Genomic DNA, 5,864 nt, shown 5'->3' on the forward strand with positions numbered 1-5,864 from the left:
TGAGAAACCATTCAATTAAGGATACCATTCAATTATTCTTTGATGAAATCTTATTGACTCCAAGTTAGATTAGAAATTCTCATCATGCAAATTTAGAGTGATTCTTACATTCAAATTATACTTCTCACTAACCTCCCTCAATGCACATGTACATCTTTGACCAAACAACATATAATTTGTTTTCTCCCTAAAATAACTAGCTATCAGAATGTTAATAAGTAAAATTGATTGTAAAGGTTTCTAACAACCATTATATGCCAAAAAGTCTTTCAAATTGAATACCATACATGCCAACAAATTTTTGAAACCCAACATGGAAAATTAACTCTTCCTTAGAAACAAATGACAAGCAACAAATTAGAAATAGTATCATTATATCAGCCATACATAATAATTACTTGTAAGTCACCATTTAGATTGATCCAAATCAATTTCTATAAGAAGTTTTTTAGTAGTACTGCAAGTAAAGAAGTCTTATGTCAGTGCCAATTAATCCCCACCACAAACACACATTAGCAAGAACAAATACTTGTTGATAGTTAAGAAAAAGCAACCCAGCCAGGGGCCATGATTACCACCCTGTCACAACACCTTAACATATTTCAAATTATTATAGTATAAAGCTACAACATGCAAGATTAATTGAAACAGAGAAGCCCCATCATCAAATTTTGAATACATATTTTCCTCTTGACAAGGAAATTCATCTTCCCCTTCATCCAACACCATACCATCATTGTTTTCATTGTCACAATCCGACTCCTCCTCATCAGAATCATCCACAATCCAAGCAGCCTGAAAATCAAAGTAAGAGCTAGAAATATATTATTTCTATACTGGAACTGAATATTTTGTAAGCCCAAAAATATATAAATATTAAAATTAAAAGATAAAAAAAGCATTCAAAAATGAATGAATAAAAAAATTCAGTATAAATGCCTATTTATGATAGGAATCATTTTGTAATATTTTTTAACTGCAGTTATTTTGTAAGTTTTGGACTTTACATACATTTAGAAGTAGAAAATTGAATTTCTAAACATAAGCTTATTTTTAAAAGTTAGGTTATATAATTTTTTATTACAATAGGTTATATAATTTAGTTTGACAATTTTATAACCAAATATCTATTCATTCTAAAGTTGAAGATTAAATTTATTGTAAAATTGATAGATTTAAAAATAAATTAATAAAAAAATGGCAAAATTACCATGAAAGTTGACAAATAAAATATTTTTTTAATTATAACAAATTTAATATACCAATTTGGCCAGCTTTGCAATGAAAGGACTACTTTATTATAGAAAATTTAAATTTTAAAAGATTACGTTATTTTGGTAATAAAGTGCTCGTATTATATTCTATTTTTTCACTATAGAATAACAAAATGTTAAGTAACACTAAAAATACTTACTAATATATTAAAAAAATATTTTTATTAAAACAATATTAATGATTCCAACATAGAATTTTTAAAAAGAAAAGAAAAATATAGTCTAAATATTTCTCAAGAGAGAAAAGTTATTTACTCTTGTTGAAATGCATTCTTTGCCTCGAATGCATTTTCCCCCTTGAGCAAAAGGCAAGAGCATTCATACTCTAAGAACTCCCATGAACTTTGTCTTAATATCTCCAATGTTTTGTTTCCTCAGCTAGCATATCTAGTTTCCCAATCATGACCAGGGGATTTATCACATAGCACCTCAATGAATGTCAAAGAAATGATCAATGTTTAGAGCGGCATGAAAATTATCTCCACTACTCTTGTTGCCCCTACCTTGTATGTTAGAAAGGATATTCAATGTTTTTTTTCTTCACAAACAAACCTCAAAATGTGGATCATCAGCTACAACTGAACGATCATCCCAGTTAAGAGGGCCTCCAAATATGTTCCACATACCATTTTGGTTCTGATAATGAGCACAACGGTGATTTAAAACAGCATCTCCAAGAACTTTGATCCCAACTTCATGAAATCTTTTCACTAAATCTTTCAATTCATCAATGTTTCTGTATTTGATATTTATTTTCAAAAAAACAAAATTGTAATAATTCATACGAAACAAGTTCCTTTTCATGATGACTTATGATTGTTATCTATTGGGAGTTGCTAGGTGCACCTAGCATTTTTGCTGGTGCACCCAACATTCTTTAAAAATGGCAAAATTGCCTCTGCCTTCTTTCTCTTTTTAAAAGCTATGTTTTTTTTAAAAAAAAACCAGAGCAGCCATTGTTGCGCACTCTTCTTCTCGCTTTTCTCTCTTCGGTGCCGTATTTTCTTTGGCTCCTTGGCAACAGTTAGGTTCAGTGAAAGTGAAGGTAGCGATGTTCAATGTTGTGGTGGTTGGCGGCGGCATACGACGTATGCATTTTTGTTGCTTGTGTGTTCAGTTGTATGGGTTGATCGTGCGAATCAACTTGATCTGTAAAGCACCACCACCACACCGCCAAATGCCAGTCGAGGAGAACGCGCGAGGAAGAAGCAGAGCAGAGCAGCACAACAGCACCACCACCATGCCGCCAACAATGGTGAAGAAGCGACCCACGCTGCTGGCAGCAACAGTCCACTCCAGGTTGCAGAATCGCATAGAAGAAGAAGAAGAAATCTAGTCACGGTGAAAGAAAGAAGAAATGGCGTGAAAGAAGAAGAAGAAGAAACGACTGGGTGCTGGGTGTAGAGTTTTTAAATAAATTTGGCAGGGATATAAAAGTCTTTTCTGCTTAAGTGTTGGGTGCACCGGCAATAATGTTGGGTGTATCTAGCATCTCCCTTATCTATTCCTTGATATTATTTTTTTTTTGTTTTTCTCATGTATTATATAAACCAGTAGCTGAAAATATTTGAAAGTCCATTTAGCATATGCTGCTGAATGTGTAAGCACTGTAGAACATAAGTAATTTGCCTAACATTGAACCTTCTATCAAATCAAAGTATTCAGATAAGATTGAAATAAATAACTATAGAAGAATTGGAATGCTTCTAATCTAGTACCAGGAATTTAAATTATATAAATCCTTTGGCATGTACCCTTCTGGTGAAACAAATTCAGTAGGTGTTGGCAACCAAACCATAGTGAAACCAAGTGATGCTAGTTTTGAAGCCATTTCCTTAAGCTCTATGTTCCATCTTCCAGATTTATGAGATTCCTAGTTAAAACCTTGGCATAATAGTTCATACCGTGTGCCTATTCCTGAGCATATTTTTGGATCCAATAAGGACTATGTCTTTGATCGCACAGAAGTCTCAGGTATCACAATAGTTTATGCATAAGGTTCCACAATACTTGTCTCAATCACTATTAAGAAAGCTACTAGAACTTGAGAGAGGGATATAAAAGTCATTTACATTGTACTTGAACCAAGTATTTTCATTTTGCTTAAGAACAAACATAAAGCCTGAAAATTCTTCCTGTAAAGTGATTAGTGCTAAAGATCCTTTTCCATCATCTCTTGGCTACAAAACATGATCAATAGGTAAATATATCATAAAACAAAATAAGTTAACCAAACTTGAAGTTTTTTGTTTGTAAATAAAATTTCTTTCAAATAAAATAAAGTTCATGTTGCAATGAAGACAGGCTCCTACACCCTTCTATGCTTATAAATTTTGTTTCTTAAGCATACCATGATGCTTACAGCTCTAGTGTTCAACGCAGAAGTGTAGCAAATCAAAGACACAAGCACCTTAATTCTGTTACTAACTGAGCAATAATTCAAAAAAATCTAAGTTAACCAACCTGAATTAAAGGGAGAGGACGCAGAGAGAAAGGTGAAGGTCATTGGTTGAAACTGTGAAGACTTGTTGAGCATAAAGAATGTTGTTGAAGCTTGTTTGGATTATATTACTTCACGAGTCAAATGCTAAAGTCAAGCTGAAATAGAAAATGTACCACAATAAGGTGTGAACCCCAACCACATACATGTCAGTGTCATGCATAATTAATAAAAAAAGAAAATAAATTAAAATAGATCAATGTTTATTTTTAACCAGACAATCCATGAATGTTAAATTCAGGTGCGCATGTAATGTAACAATCAGTAATTTGTTTCATAAGAAGAATGGAAGGGAAATAAATATATAGTTTGAGAAGGTGTTGACTAACATGCAGTAGCTAGCAGCTGCTACAAATTAGTATGATATTATTAAATTACTTGACAACTTGCAATGGTTGTGCTTATTAAAAAACTAGGGAGTCCAAAAAGAAAAAAAAATAGAAAGAAGTAGAATTGTGGTCCATCACAACTACGACCAAGAGATAACAAAACACTCTGAAAATTAAAGAACCATATGAAACCTTTTAAAAACAAAGCAAAATTCATAAATGGTTATTTTCCTACCAGCAAATTACAATGAATTTACTCAAGCCTAATCGACAATACTAGCTGGTCAGCACTAGAATTCTCAAACCTCCAATTTCCATCTACAAACCACTTAAGTCTGAATGTATATTACCAAAGTAGATGGATCAATTGGAGCCTTTCCATCCTTCCAAGCTGCATCTAAATATGTTCTTAACGACATGCCAACAAATACCTGATAGAATAATCATGAAATTATAGTACTAACACTTATTTATCAATTAAAATGAGATTGGGAGAATGATGAACATACCAACTTTCTACCAGTTAAATTAGCACCAACTTTCAAACTATTTTAATTTTAATTTAATACAAATAAGTCCTAAGGTCACCTAGTTATATTTAATTTTTTTTATAGAACCTACTTATATTTACTTGAAGGAATTCTTTCATGTGCCTAAGATACCAATAAAAGAAATCAAATTCTCGACATAGGTTCACCATAACAGAACATTGAACATCTAAAACATGTTTGTCTTGCTTTTCACAGACCCAACTACCATCACCACCAATTGGTAAAAATGCAGAGAAGTTTTTCACAAATATCATCCATAGGTCTCTGCATAGTAACAAATTGAAATTTGAAAAAAAATGAAATCATGCTTTTATTATTACAATCTATCGAGGAAGCAAGCCTTACATTAGTAAAATGAGAAAAAAATGAAAGGAAGAAAAGAGAGAATATTGTTTGGTGAGAAGAACCATATCAATGCTTTGTCGAGAAGCATTATCGATATCATGAATCCAAAGACCCACATACACATTTTCTCAATAGAGTTTCTTAAGCCTGAAAAAATTGAAATTGACTTGTGCCCTAATCGAAAAGAAAAAATAGGGGAAAGAAAGAGAAAGAGAGAGAGAGACCTATCTGTGACGAAGAAAAAAGAAGAAGAATCGGATCATAGGGTACCACGCAAGAAGCATGGAGCATAACAGAATGCGTCCTCTACCACATCGCGCAGTTGATTGCGGTATGTTTTTGGAGCCGGGAGAAGTGCGAGCTCTTCCGCGGCCGAGGGTGGCAGTTCTTAGAGGGGTACAGAGAGTTAGAGCGTCATTGTAGATAAATGAGATGCAACGGCGGGCTAAGGAGGTGACGAGGTTGACCACGGTTACGCGACAGTCACGCGATTTGGGCATGGTGTAAGGGAGGGGGAAGCAAGAGAATGTGGTGGTGTCATGGGTAGGGTTTGTGACTATGTGAGTAAGCATTGTTGGATTTCATGAGAGTGAAAGGAAAAAAGGTTTTAAATCCCCAAATGACAACCATTCATTTGTAAGACGGTTTTGTAAAAGACGATTTCTACAAAACCGTATTAGAATGAAAGTCTTTTAAGACGGTTTTTGTAAAATTGTATTTATTGAAAATTTTCGTATTTACAAAAATATTACCATCATATATACTAAGACAATTTTTGAGAACCGTCTTTGAAAGCACGTCGTAAAAACCTATTTTTAGTAGTGGTTCTCTCCTTGATCGAGAGTAATCATGTTGTGATCATTAT

The 5,864-nt window shown here is 33.3% G+C and overlaps 1 long non-coding RNA gene across 1 annotated transcript; it reads right to left on the reverse strand.

The window, feature by feature from the left end:
* Positions 1-2,945: 2,945 nt before the first annotated feature.
* On the reverse strand, positions 2,946-5,661 carry LOC102669217 (uncharacterized). Its single transcript, XR_416817.3, has 3 exons — positions 5,224-5,661; positions 3,738-3,872; positions 2,946-3,454 (listed from the first exon to the last, which is right to left on the reverse strand). It is a non-coding gene; the product is annotated as an uncharacterized lncRNA (long non-coding RNA).
* Positions 5,662-5,864: the final 203 nt, after the last annotated feature.

Source organism: Glycine max, chromosome 11 (assembly GCF_000004515.6).
Source record: "Glycine max cultivar Williams 82 chromosome 11, Glycine_max_v4.0, whole genome shotgun sequence".
NCBI lineage: Eukaryota > Viridiplantae > Streptophyta > Magnoliopsida > Fabales > Fabaceae > Glycine > Glycine max.